This window comes from Pongo abelii, chromosome 4 (assembly GCF_028885655.2).
Source record: "Pongo abelii isolate AG06213 chromosome 4, NHGRI_mPonAbe1-v2.0_pri, whole genome shotgun sequence".
In the NCBI taxonomy this organism is placed as follows: Eukaryota; Metazoa; Chordata; class Mammalia; order Primates; family Hominidae; genus Pongo; species Pongo abelii.
The window spans coordinates 169,107,119-169,121,276 of record NC_071989.2 but is presented as its reverse complement, the minus strand read 5'-3'; the positions used below and the strand labels follow the sequence as shown (position 1 = coordinate 169,121,276).

The 14,158-nt window shown below is 45.8% G+C and overlaps 1 pseudogene; it reads right to left on the bottom strand.

Moving 5' to 3' along the window:
* Positions 1-13,466: 13,466 nt before the first annotated feature.
* LOC112133463 (small nuclear ribonucleoprotein E-like) lies at positions 13,467-13,754 on the bottom strand (annotated as a pseudogene).
* Positions 13,755-14,158: the final 404 nt, after the last annotated feature.

The following is a 14,158-nucleotide window of genomic DNA, read 5'->3' as shown; positions in this document are numbered from 1 at the left end:
AGGAAATAAATGTGAACTCAAGATCCCCCTGCAGAGATGCTGATTGTGTGGGTCAGAATCTGACCTTGTCCTGAAGTAGGTTTCATAGTGAGTAACAAGAAAAGGGGGGCAGAGTAGGAAACAGCTCAAGAGAAATGCATATCTCTGAACAAATTATAAGTAAGAAATAATTCCCCAGAGTAGGATGGGGATGCTTTTCCTGGCCTTTTTCTGCTGAGGTGAGGTGAGGTGATGGTGGAGATCTTAGCAACACACAGGAGTAGGAAGTGGAACATCCTCACTCAGGCTGCAGCCCTTCTCACTTTCCCTCATCAGCCCTGGGGTCCAGACACTCCGAAATGCTTTACAAACAACACCACACTTTAACGAATTTAATCCTCACAGCAACCTCACGAGCCATGTCCTGTCTTCTTTGCTACATTTTAAATCAACATCATGTAAAAGAAATGCTGTCAATTTTAAAATTTATCTGTTAAAAGACCCTTCAAATGCATTAATTTATTAATTAAGACACATTCTCAATAGCAGAAATGCCATACAATCAATAATAGGATTGAGGAAATTTGGAATGGACATCCATTTCATAGATAATGAAATTGAGGCTCCTGCAGTTGGAATTAAACCATCAGGGGCTTGAACCTGAAACTGTGTGTTCCAGCCCCAACTCCCTCATTTTAATAACTGGCAACTCCATCCACCCAGGTGCTCGGCTCAAAAATGTAGAAATAATTCCCTCCACCAGTGTTGTCACAGAGGGTTTGTCTTAGTCCTAAATTAGCGGGACCTTGAATTGGCAGATGGCACCTCCTACTATAACTCCCATCTGTTGATTTCTTGATCCATGGCCCAGCTCGTGAATTTTGCTGATGTGTTTTAATCTTCCGAATATATGTGATTTTGACATTCTCCTTATTAACATCTCTATTTGTATGAACATAAAAATAAAATGTTTTTCTTAGCCAAATCTTTGAATCATATTGAAGCTTGAGGAAAATCGGCCATGGCCCTGAGTACCTGGAACACGCTGATAAAGTTGATCCATTTGGTTGTATGTTTCCAATTAGTCAACCACAGCTTGCAACTTGGCAGATATGAGTAACAGATGAAAAAACACTTTCTGTGTCAGCACTAATGGATAACTGAAAGCAAGTCGACAAAGATTTGTAAAATGAGGCATACATCTAAAAGAAAACCACAGTATTATCAGGCTGAAATGGTACTGAAATACTACAAACACTTGGAGGAGTAAGTAAATCTTAATGTATTTAAATTGAAGAACGTGCTTGGATGTGTTTTGGGGTTTTGGCGGTGTTTTTGGTTTGTTTTTTTGTTTTGCATGTTGCTCATTATATAGAGTTACAAAGTGATAATCACTTTCACTCTGGCAATTATACGTTTGATTTGTTTATACCATATAAATATATATAATATATATGCACATTTCTTAAGTATTATCCATGTCTTGGATTTTATTGCTCTATCTTCAAAGCCATCTCTTGTTTACAGAGATTGAGGTTTAATTGCAAGTGCTAGGCTAGAGCACGGCACTGTGGTTAATTTTGCCAGGTCTTTTTGAGGTTTAAGAGTAGTTTTAGGCTGGGTGTGGTGGCTCATGCCTGGAATCCCAACACTTTGGTAGGCCGAGGTGAGTAGATCGCAAGTTCAGGAGTTCGAGACCAGCCTGGCCAACAGGGTGAAACCCCATCTCTACTAAAAATACAAAAATTCGCCGGGCGTGGTGGCAGGTGCCTGTGATCCCAGCTGCTCAGGAGGCTGAGGCAGGAGAATCACTTGGACCCGGAGGTGGAAGTGGCAATGAGCTGAGATCGTGCCACTGCACTCCAGTCTGGGTGACAGAGCCAGACTTAGTCTCAAAAAGAAGAAGAAGAAGAAGAGTAGTTTTAGTATACATAGGATGAATGTAGTTACTGAGCTTTTAAAATGGCCAAGCCCTATGGTAAGTGCTTTATACACATTGCCTAGGTCCTTCTTACCCATCTGAGATCTCATGGGCCAAGATTATAATCATTCCCTTATACAAATAGCCCTTACATTCTTGCCCTTTTCTCTCATCATTCTTTCCTAGTAAAACCTTAATCCAGCCAAACCCAGTCCTTCTCTTTCTTCATTCTGTGAATAAAAGTTCCTAAAAAGGAATTTGGAGGAAAGAGGCTTTATTTCAGTGAACAGTTTACAAACCAAGGGGACACAGCCTTTAGTGTAAAATGAAGATATGTTCCAGAGACAAAGAGAAGGTTTGGCTTTTTTTGGGGAGTGGGGGAGTTGGGGGGACAGGGTCTCACTCTGTCACCCAGGTGGGAGTGCAGTGGCGTGATCTCAGCTCACTGCAGCCTTCTCTGGGCTCAAGATTCTCCTGCGTCAGCCTCCCAAATAGCTGAGACTACAGGCCCATGCCACCACACCCAGCTAGTTTTTTTTTGTATTTTTTGTAGAGATGGGGTTTCACCATGTTACCCAGGGTGGCCTCCAACTTCTGGGCTCAAGTGACCCAGCCGCCTTGGCCTCCCAAAGTGCTGGGACTACAGGAGTGAGCCAGGTTTAGCTTTTATAGAAAAAGTTCCCACATAGGTTTCCAATCAAACGTGTTTATGCACATGAAGGATTCAAATTTGCTTAGTTCTGAATTGTTGATACAGCTGAGTTCTGCTTGGTTGATACAGCTGAGCCCTGATTGGCTGAAGTAGGTGAGCTCTGGTTGGTTGAGGTGAGCCCTGAAAGTCCTAAAATTAAACAGAGGTGAGGGGTGTTTGGGGAACTCAGAGTATGTGGGTGATCTGTAGTCAGCAAATGGTCATTTGGCTCTATTTTAAATTTAGGCCCAGTTAGCCACTCAGGATCTATCTTGAAGGATTGGTTCTTTCAGGTTCACATTTGTTCACAATTCACTCATTTCCAACTAAATATTAAGAAGAACACGTAACTGTGCTGATTGGTCCTACTTTCAATTCATGCCTACAAATCTCCAACGGCACAAAATGCTAACCTGGCAACATTTTGTTGGAAGGAGCTCTACCAGCTCCTTCCCAACCCCCGACATTCTCAATGTAACGTCCCTAAGGTGGGAGTCAACATGGTTGGCTCAAGGAGCAGAGTAACAGGAAGAGAGTGGCAGGTGATGAGCTCAGAAAGGTTACAAGCACGCAGATCATGTAGGGTCCTGCAGAACATGGTAAGCACTTGTCTTTTATGCTGAGTGAGACGTGAAATAATTGGAGGCCTTTGAGCAGATGCGTGATGAAGTCTGGTTTCAATTATAACAGCATTACTCCAGCTACTATTTGAGAATAGACCGTGAGGGGCAAGGACAAAGGAGGGAGACAGGAGATTAGTTTAATAATCACAGCAGCCAGGTTCGGTGGCTCACACCTGTAATCCCAGCACTTTGGGAGGCAAGGCGAGATGGAAGGATCTTTTCAGCCCAGGAGTTCGAGACCGGCCTGGGCAACATGGTGAAAACCTGTCTCTACACCCTTAAAAAAAAAAAGAAAAATTCAAAAATTAGCCGGGCATGGTGGTACATGCCTGTAGTACCAGCTACTCAGAAGGCTGAGGTGGGAGGATTGCTTGAGCCCAGGAGGCAGAGGCTGCAGTAATCCAGGATTGTGCCACTGCTCTCCAAGCTGGGCAACAGAGCTAGATCCTGTCAAAAAAAAAAAAAGAAAAAGAAAAGAAAAAGAAAGAAGAAAGGAAAGAAGGAAGGAAAGAAGGTTGGGAGGGAGGGAGGGAGGGAGGGAGGGAGGGAGGGAGGGAGGGAAAAAAAATCCCAGCAAGGGATGATGGGAGCTTCGCCCTAAGTGGTTGCAGGAAAGAGGTAAGAAACGATGTAATTTTGGCCGTCTTTGGAGATAGAGCCAACAGGTTTCACTGAGTATTTGGATGTGGGCTGTGATGGAAAGTGAAGGGTCAACACTGACATAAAGGTTTTGGCCTGAGCAACTTTAAGGCTGGAATTGCCCTTTGCCGGGATGGGAAACACTGCTCCTGGGAGGAGGGGGAGGAGCAGGCTCTGTGGATGGGAGCAGGAGGTGAGTAAATAGAGTTTGTTTTGAGAAACATTGTGTCAGAGATGTCTATAAAACAAATGTGTAAGTTTCCTAGAGCTGCCATAACAGATTACCACAAACTGTGGCTTAAAACAACGGAAATGGATTCTCCCACAGTTCTGGAACCCAGAGTCTGACATCTACATGTCAGGAGTAGGGCTGCGCTTACTCTGAAGGGTCTTGGGTGGACTCTGTTTCCTGCCTCTTCCAGCTTCTGTTGGCCGTCAGCGTTCCTTGACTTGTGGCTGCATTGCTGCAGTCTCTGCCTCCTTGGTCACACAACCTTCTCCTCTTCTGAGTGGTTCTCCTCTCTTTGTGTCTTATAAGAACACTTCTATTTGACTTAGAGACCCCCTTAGAGATCTTCTTATCTCAAGATCCTTAATTACATCTGCAGAGACCCTTTTTCCAAATAAGGCCACATTCACAGGTTCCAGATATTTGATGTAGACATATTCTTTTGAGGACTGTCATCAACAACTAAGTTGAGATGGCAAATGGGTAGTTGAATGTATGAGTCTGGAGTTCAGAGAAGAGGTCTGGACTGACAACATAAATTTAGAAGTCCTCAGTCTATAGATGGCTTTTAAGCCATGGTTCTAGAGAGACCACAAGGGGAAAGAATTCAAATAAAGAAGGGGAGAGTCTGAAGACTGAGCCCTGGGACGCTCTGGTATTGGATTGTGGACGATGAGAAGGACTGAAAAGTAAGTGGTTGCTACAGAGCTAAAAGAGAATCAAGAGACTGTGATGCTGGAAACCAAAGACACTGTTAAAAAGAGCAAGTGGTCCGGGTGTAGTGGCTCATGCCAGTAATTCTAGCACTTTGGGAAGCTGAAGCGGGAGGATCACTTGAAGCCAGGAATTTGAGATTGGCTTGGACAACAAAGCAAAACATTGTTTCTACAAAAAAAAAAAAAAAAAATTCAAAAAAAAAAAATTAGACATGATGGCATTTGTCTATAGTCCCAGCTATCTGAGAGGCTGAGGCAGGAGGATCCCTTGAGCCCAGGAGTTCAAAGGCTGCAGTGAGCTATGATCATGCCACTGCACTCCAGCTTGGGCAACAGAGACCCCATCTCAAAAAAAAGAGAAAGAAAGAAAGAGGAAGTAATGATCAACCATATCAGATGATGCAGACTTAAGTGTTGACCATTGGCTTTAGCAAGATGGAGATCAGAGACCTTGAAAGAGCATTTTGGGTGGAGGAATGGAGGCAAAACATGCCCAGGCAAGAGACAATAGAAGGCTGTATTCTAGCAACTTTCTTGTGGATTCTTTGGGATTTTCTGTATATAAAAATATATAAATTCTATATATCTAGGTATATAAAAATATAGTTATGTAAACTATATAGTCTATATTATAGATAAACAGATACATTAAAATGTAATTTTTCTTTTAGTTGGAGTCTCGCTCGGTTGCCCAGGCTGGCGTGCAGTGGCGTGATCTCTGCTCACTGCAACCTCTGCCTGTCAGGTTCAAGTGATTCTCCTGCCTCAGCCTTCCCAGTAGCTGGGATTACAGGCGCATGCCACCACACCTGACTAATTGCTGTATTTTTAGTAGAGATGGGATTTCACCATGTTGGCCAGGCTGCTCTTGAACTTCTGACCTCAAGTGATCTGCCCACCTTGGCCTCCCAAAGTGCTGGGATTAGAGGCGTGAGCCACTGTGCCCGGCTAAAATGTATAATCTATATATAAAATATTAGGACACAGTGGTGATGGTTGCACAACAGTGTGAATCTAATTAATGTCACTGAACTGTACAGCAGCACCGCCCAGGCAGTTGTTGGAAAGGCTCAACATCAGCCCGTATTTTCTTGTCATGGATTCGGAAGCCCAGGGAATGGGGTCCAGCCACCTGTTCTTAACAAACCCTCCAGGTGGATCTGATGCCGGGTCTCATGTGAGAAGTCTGGCCAAAGGAATTGTGGGAGAAATGCTCGACAACAGCGGTGTGTGAAGTTCATGGATCCCGAGAGGCCAGTGTAGTGGTCCTGAGTATCAATTCTGGGGCTGAATTGCCAGTTCTATTCTAATTCCTCCACCCAGCTGTGTGATCTTGGGCAAGTCTCTTAACCTTTCTGTACTTCAGTTTTCTCATCTTGAAATGAGGATGATAATAGTAGTATCTCATAAGGTTGTCGTGAAGATTAAGTGACTTACTATATGTCAAGCACCTATAATGGTACCTTGCCCATGGAGAGCACTCTGAGAATAACTACTGTGATTGATTTAAAGTGAGGCCATCAGCATGGATTTGTATCATTTTATTGTGCCCTCTGGTTGTGCAGGTGCTGCGTAGGTGGAATGTTGCCTTTGATAAGGGCTGGGTTTTTGCTGGGTAAAAATCATGAATCGAGAGTAGGCAGCCTAGGGGAGATTGTGTACAACCAAAGGATTTAATGGTGACCATGGAATCTGCACTGTGTGTAGCATGGGCATGACAGTGGTGGGTGAGGCAGTGAAAAGGTGGAGGGATCAATGGATGGAGGACCCAATGGAGTAGGGTGGTTGCTGAAATCGGGGTGCCTGAAGGGTGAGCTGGCAAGACAGGGTTGTTGGTCACAGCATGCGATTCCTGAAATGGATGGTTTGCAATTATTAGTAACAACAGAGTCTGAGTTTTGGCCACAGACGAAGTGGCTGAGTTAGGGTGGAGAATAAGATTGTTCCAGAGGACTTCAAGGAACTGAAAAACCTGGGTCTTGGATGAATCATCTACCAAGACAGCAAACTCACCAAGAATTCTGATGAAGCAATGTTGAAATTGCAACAGCAAGGCACCAACTCAGCTCTTCTAGGAGTGAGGGGAAAACCCTGGGGGTCCACAGGAGACAGGGGCAAGATGGACTAGTCTGATGACGTGAATTTCTAAGCTGGGGGCGTAGAGAAGGGAAGGAGAGTGCCTTGGGTGTGGTGATGGGGAGCAGGGGTCACCACCTTCCGCTCGGGCCTCTTGGTACAAGGGGAGAGGGACAGAAAACAACTCCACCTAAGGGGATTACAGTGGAAGCTTGTTCTCTTAGCTAGAGGGAAAATAGAAAGGGATTTTTTCTTTCTTTTTTCTTTTTTTTTGAGACAGGGTCTCACTCTGTTACCCAGGCTGGAGTGCAGTGGCATGATCATGTGTGACTGCAGCCTTGACCTCCTAGGCTCAAACAATCCTCCTACCTCAGCCTTCTGAGTAGCTGGGACTACAGGTGCACACTGCCATGCCTGGCTACTTTTAAAAAAAATTTTGGGCTGGACACGGTGGCTCACGCCTGTAATCCCAGCACTTTGGGAGGCTGAGGTGAACAGATAATGAGGTCAGGAGATCAAGACCATCCAGGCTAACACGGTGGAACCCCATCTCTACTAAAATATACCAAAAAATTAGCCGGGCATGGTGGCGAATGCCTGTAGTCCCAACTGCTCCTGAGGCTGAGGCAGGACAATGGCGTGAACCCGGGAGGCGGAGCTTGCAGTGAGCCAAGATCATGCCACTGCACTCCAGCCTGGGCGACAGAGCAAGACTCCATCTCCAAAAAAATAAAAATAAAAATAAATTTTTTGTAGAGACTGGGTAGTTGTATGTTGGTCCGGCCAGTCTCGAACTCCTGAGCTCAACCAATCCTGCTGTTTTGGCCTCTCAAAGTGCTGGGATTACGGGTGTGAGCCACCATGCCCAGTGGAGGAAGAGAATCATTGATGAGGTTGATGGTCTTAATTCACTGATCCACTTCTATGCCTGGCACTCAGCTGGGCACTGCAATGGAAAAGAAAAATGTAAGATATTTCTGCCATCATGGACTTTATGCTCCACCCAGGAGACAGAGAGTAAACAAGATTTTAAAAGCCAAATATGTAGTCTATTAGATAGTGCTAAGGACTAGGAGATTAAAAAAAAAAAAAAAGCAGAGAAGACAGATGGAAGGGTCAGTAGTTGAAACTATAATAGGTGGCTGGGAAAAGCCCCCCTGATAAGATGACATGGAGTAAAAACTTGAAGGATATTGGAGAGCTGGCTGTACAGATATGTGGGGCTGGGAGGAACGGCAAGTGCGGAGGCCCTGAGGTGCGAGCATGCCCAGAATGTCTGAGGACAAGCAAGAGACCAGTGTGGTGGGAGCAGGTGGACAGGGTAAGGACCGTGGGAGAAGATGAAGTCAGACAGGGTTACAAAGGTGTAGGCAGATCACATAGGGCCCTGTAGGTATAGGCCTCTACTCTGAGTGAGATGAAGAATCATTGAAGGGTTTTGGGCAAAGGAAGAATGTGAATTGCATTTTGATGGAGTCATTCTGGCTGGGCAAAGTTGGGGGGAGGGGCAAGGGCAGATGTAAGGAGACTAGTTAGGAGCTTTTGCCACTATCCAGTGGAGAGTTGGTGGCAGCTTGGACCAGGGAAGTCGTGGGGCCTGGTTTTAAGACCGGATGGCCAGTGTGTCCTCAATAAAAGAGAACAGGCAGCATGTATGGGTACAGGCGCAGTAAGAGGAGGCAGAGGTGTGGTGTGGGAGCTTGTGGAAGTTCCTCTGATTTTTCCTATTTTCTTAGTGTATAAGGAAGCTAGCTGAATGTGAGGAGGGGTGAGGAAGTATTCGATGTCAGCAGGGAGAAGAGATGGCATGAAATATTCATCTTGGAGAGAGGGAGGGGAAACAGATTCTAGCAATGGTATATACTGGGGCCCATGCATCAGACTCACCAGAGACTTGGTTAAAGTAGAGTGCTGGGCCCACCCCCAGAGTATTATGATTGAGTAGGTCTGACATGGGGTCTGAGAATTTGCATTTCTAACAAGTTCCCAGATGATGCTGATGCTGCTGGTTCAGGGACCATCCTTGAGACCCACCAGACAAGAGAAATATAGTAGGCTTGCTCGGCCAAATGGAAAACCCATTTGTGCTTAATGATGGTGACTTCACGGAAAGGCCGTTAGTATGGCTGTGTTTCTGTCCCATCACGGTCAGTGCACAGGATCTGGTGCAGAACAGGCAGCTGTATTGAACCTGGATTGAAGGTTGACCGAATGAATGCTGCAAGTTATGAGAAAGTCAAGAGGGTTAAGGGTAGATGCAAATGATTGATTCCACTGATTGACTTTGGAATGGAATCTGGAAAAGGTAAGAAGAGAGGAGGTGAGACAGCAGAGAGGAGATAAGATTCAGGGCTTCGGGCCGGGCACGGTGGCTCACGCCTGTAATCCCAGCACTTTGGGAGGCCAAGGCAGGCGGATCATGAGGTCAGGAGATCAAGACCATCTTGGCTAACACAGTGAAACCCTGTCTCTACTAAAAATACAAAAAAATTAGCCAGGCGTGGTGGCGGGCACCTGTAGTCCCACCTACTTGGGAGGCTGAGGCAGGAGAATGGTGTGAACCCAGGAGGCGGAGCTTGCAGTGAGCCGAGATTGCGCCACTGCACTCCAGCCTGGGCGACAGAGCAAGACTCCATCTCACAAAAAAAAAAAAAAGAAAAGAAAGAAAAGATTCAGGGCTTCAAGGATAACTGGGCTCTGGGTCCTAGTGAGGGTGAGCTGGAAAGATGGCAAGTGATAAGTGGTGAGTGGTCGAGGAGTTGTTGGACACTGAGACCATGGATGGTGCGAGACCATCACAAGGAACGGCTGAGGTGAGGTGGAAGACAGGGGATTAGAGGACAGGAGATCAGAGTCTCAGAAGGTCCATCTATCTGTTTGGATATTGAAAACACTGAGAATTAAGACAGGAGCAGTGGGCCGGGCACGGTGGCTCACGCCTATAATTCCAGCACTTTGGGAGGCCAAGGTGGGCAGATCAGATTTCGAAACTAGCCCGGCCAACATGGTGAAACCCCATTTCTACTAAAAATACAAAAACTAGCCAGGCATGGTGGCACATGCCTGTAATCCCAGCTACTTGGGAGGCTGAGGCAGGAGAACTGCTTGAACCCAGGAGGCGGAGGTTGCAGTGAGCCGAGACTGCACCACTGCACTCCAGCCTGGGTGACAGAGGGAGACTCTGTCTCAAAAAAAGACAGGAGCAGTGTTAGAGAGAGTGATAGTGAGCCAGGAGCTAAAATCCTCAAGCAATCACGGGTGACCTGGTGGCCAGGAGGTGCACTTTGAAGACATGAGGTTCAAAGCCTGAAGGTTTTACAGGAACAACGATGGAGAAGAGAGTGGCAGTGACAAGGGGGAGCCGAGAGGAGAGAGGAGCCCACGACACCTTCAGGCCCATGGTGCGGAGGCGGCAGGAAGTGAACACAGCCACCACTTAAGGCAGCTGAGCTCTCAGGGAGAGCCAGGGTCTGTTCCATCTGTGGTTCTTCACCCAGCCACAAATTAGAAACACCTGGGGAATTTTGAGAACATGCCAATACCTGGGTGCCACAATCTGAAATTTTATTTAATTGGTCTGGTGAGGAGCCTGGACTTCAGGATGTTTTTAAGCCCTTGAGGTGATATGAATGTGCAACCCAGGAATGAGAGTAAGAAGATCAAGGGGACCCTGAGAGAGTTGGACCAGGGTCCAGAACAGACTGGCAGGTTTCAGGAGACAGGGTCAGAATTGGGGACATTGGCAAGGCGGGGCATGAGGATTCAAATATGAAGGAGCAAGGGGAGACCTGAGCTTCCATAGTAACAGACATGAAGAAGGCTCAGGTGCCTCACTGTGGTCTCAAGGCAGATCATGGTGATGAGGCTGTGTTGGAAAGGGGCGGGGGGGGGTCTTGCCAGGAGCACAGAGAGGGTGGTGGTCTCTCTCCACAACCACAGTGGTGATGTGGAGAACAGCGGAGGGGTGTCCTAACAATACCTGTCTCAAAGAACGAAATGTCAACAAATTGAGTTTCAAAGATTTAATTGGCTTTTATTAGCAATTCATGAATTGAACAGATCCCATCTGCAAAATAGAAAGGTGTTCCAATGAGCTGAGCAGAGGTGGTGGGCTTTATAGGCAGAAAAAGGCTGAAGAAAGCAGAAACAAGGATCAAAAAGCAGATAAGTCATTTCCAAGTTACTTTCCTTAGAGGGTTAAAGCAGAGAAGACTTCCTTATCATACTGGCTCAGGTTGATGAGCCCCTTTGGGTTGGTTGCTGTGAATCTCTTGTTTTTCAAGAAACTCTCCTGTTTCTAAGTTTAGTTTCACTACATAGCACCTAGCATGAGGGACTCCATTCTGGTTTGATCTGGTCTGCTGGGGCCTAGTACAGGGGCTCAGTCCAAAACAATGTTTTTTTGTTTCATAAATTGTTTTTAACATCTGGACCTCCAGGACTGTGGCTTGGCTCCTAGCTTCCTCTTCCCTTTACCTCCATGTCAGATTCCTCAGCCAGGGCATGGGTTCTGGTGAGGCAGGGGAGCCTAGTGGTTAGAGTACAGACTGTGGAGCCGGATGGTCTTGGTTCAAATCTCTGCCCTGGGTAACCTTGGATAAGTTACTCAATCTTTCTGTGCATATAGTAGGGCCTAGTGTGTTGCCATTATTCATTTTTTCTTTTTCTTTTTTTTTTTTTTTGAGACAGAGTCTCGCTCTGTTGCCCAGGCTGGAGTGCAGTGGTGCGCTCTTGGCTCACTGCAACCTCCGCCTCCTGGGTTCAAGAGATTCTTCTCCCTCAGCCTCCTGAGTAGCTGGGACTACAGGCACATACCACCACGCACGGCTAAATTTTTTTTTTTTTTTTTAATAAAGACGGGGTTTCACCATATCGGCCAGGCTGGTCTTGAACTCCTGACCTCGTGATCCCAAAGTGCTGAGATTACAGGAGTAAGCCACTGAGCCCAGTCTTTTTTTTTTTTTTTTTTTTAAGAGACAGGATCTTGCTGTGTTGCCCAGGGTGGTCTTGAACTCCTGAGCTCAAACGATCTTACTGCATTGACCTCCCAAAGTGCTGGGATTACAGGCTTGAGCCACCATGCCCAGTCCGCCATTATTCTTTACAAAACATATCCCAAATCATCTATTTCTCTTCATCCGCATTATTCCAACACCAGTCCAAGCCACCGGCATCACTTGCCAGGAGTTCTGCAGTAGCCTCCTTAACGGATGTCCTGTTTCTACTCCCCGCCTACTCTAACTCACTCTCATGCTGCAGCCAGGGTGACATTTTGAAACTGAAGATTAATCCCTGTTCCTCTTGTGTTTAAAATCTTCCCATGACTTCTCATCCATGGCATTTAGAATAAAATCCCAAATCAATATACCTGGGTTACAGCAAAGTCCCTCACAATCTGGCCTTCCTCTTCACCTCATTTCCTCAGCCACTAAATTCCAGGTTCGCTGCCCTTTCTCTTCTTTAACATGCCACGCACACTCCTGCTGTGAGCCTCTGTACCAGCTGTTCCCTCTGCAGAGTATTCATCCTCTAGCCGGGGCATGGCTGGATTCCTCCTGTCACTCAGCTCTCAATGGAGGCATTCCATGGCCCCAGTGTCAGGGGGTCTCTGATCACTCACTTTGTTCACACCTGTTTTCATTCTCTGCATGGCACTTACTACTCTTTTGTATTGTCTTGTTTTTGTTTGTTTACAATTTGTTCTACTTTGGATTTCCTCCAAAGCAGAGACTAAAACAAAGGTTTGGATACAGATAGTTTATTTGGATAATGTTGCCAGAAAGCAGGGAAGGTGAGACAGGAAAAGTGCAAAGTCAATGTGAGGGTGTTACTAGTGTCTCTCCTTACTCTGGAGCTTTATCCTGCCAGGACCTCTGACAAGGGTCATTCAGAATGCCTCCCAGAGTTGTTCTTCTGAAGGACAGGGGCCATATCCTCTATCGCCAACTCCTGGCCCACCTTGTTGGGGGCTGCCTCTGGGCATTAATTCCTCCCTTCCAGGTTGTGCTTGCCTGAGAGCCAAACTGGTTCCAGCTACATCGCTGCATTGGAGAAAGCTTTGGCAGCCAGAGAAGAGTCAAAACCTTCCCCTACAGCTGTGGCTGAATTCAGTGGTGGCCCAAGTGGCTGTACAACAGGCATCAGTGGTGTCTGCTGCCTGCTCCATTTCCCCCAACATCTTCCTGAGTTAAGCTCTTCCTAAGTGGAAATGTGGCTGTTTCTGCTCACTGATGTATCCCAAGAGCCTAGCACAGTGCCTGACACAAAGTAGCTATCACTAAATATTAGTTGAATGGACTCCTTTCATCAGTCCAAGGGTAGGCACTGCTGTTATCCTCATCATTTTCAGACGAGGAAACAAAGACTCACCCAGCTCACATAGGTGGCACAGCTGGAGTATGAGTCCAGGCAATCTGACTTTAGACTTTGAGCTTTTTTTTTTTTTAAATACAAACAATCCCATAGCATTTATTGCCATCTTGTAACAACATAAGGGTAATCAAAACAATACGAATAAATGTTCATATTGGACAAAGAACATCTAAAAACAAACTGTATCCATCTCAACAATTTCTCACTTCATTGATCCTTTCTAGTTGGAGAAACTTCGTAGCAGAGTAATATTATGTCCTTTTAGCATGATCCAACTCAGTTGTATTCATGACTTTGTTTTAGAATGAATCTCTTCTGCATCATCTAATACAAGGTTCATATACTCATCAAAACTAATGATACAGCCTTCTATCCGCATATTCACTTGCTCATAGAGCCACACCTGAATCCGCGATCTATTTTGTAAGTTTATCTGAAGATGAGGTTGATGGGCTGCACCATAACCTTCTGCACTTTCTGGGCCTGGCCATGGTACGCCATGGTGGAATTTCACAAAGAGCACACCCACCCGCTGATTTCAAGCTTTTAACTCTAAGAACCTGCTTTATCAGTAGCTGTAGTTACTGAGGACTATGAATAGAGTTGATCATTTAATTTATATTGGCGGCGTAATGGTTTTGAATATTTATTTTAGAGATTGCCTTGCCTTTTTTTTTTTTTTTTGGAGACAGAGTCTAGCTCTGTCACCCAGGCTGGAATGCAGTGATACAATCTTTGCTCACTGCAACCTTCACCTCCCGGGTTCAAGCGATTGTCCTGCCTCAGCCACCCAAGTAGCTAGGGTTACAGATGCACGCCACCATGCCTGGCTAATTTTTGTATTTTTAGTAGAGACAGGGTTTCACCATATTGGCCAGGCTGGTCTCAAACTCCTGACCTCAGGTGATCTGC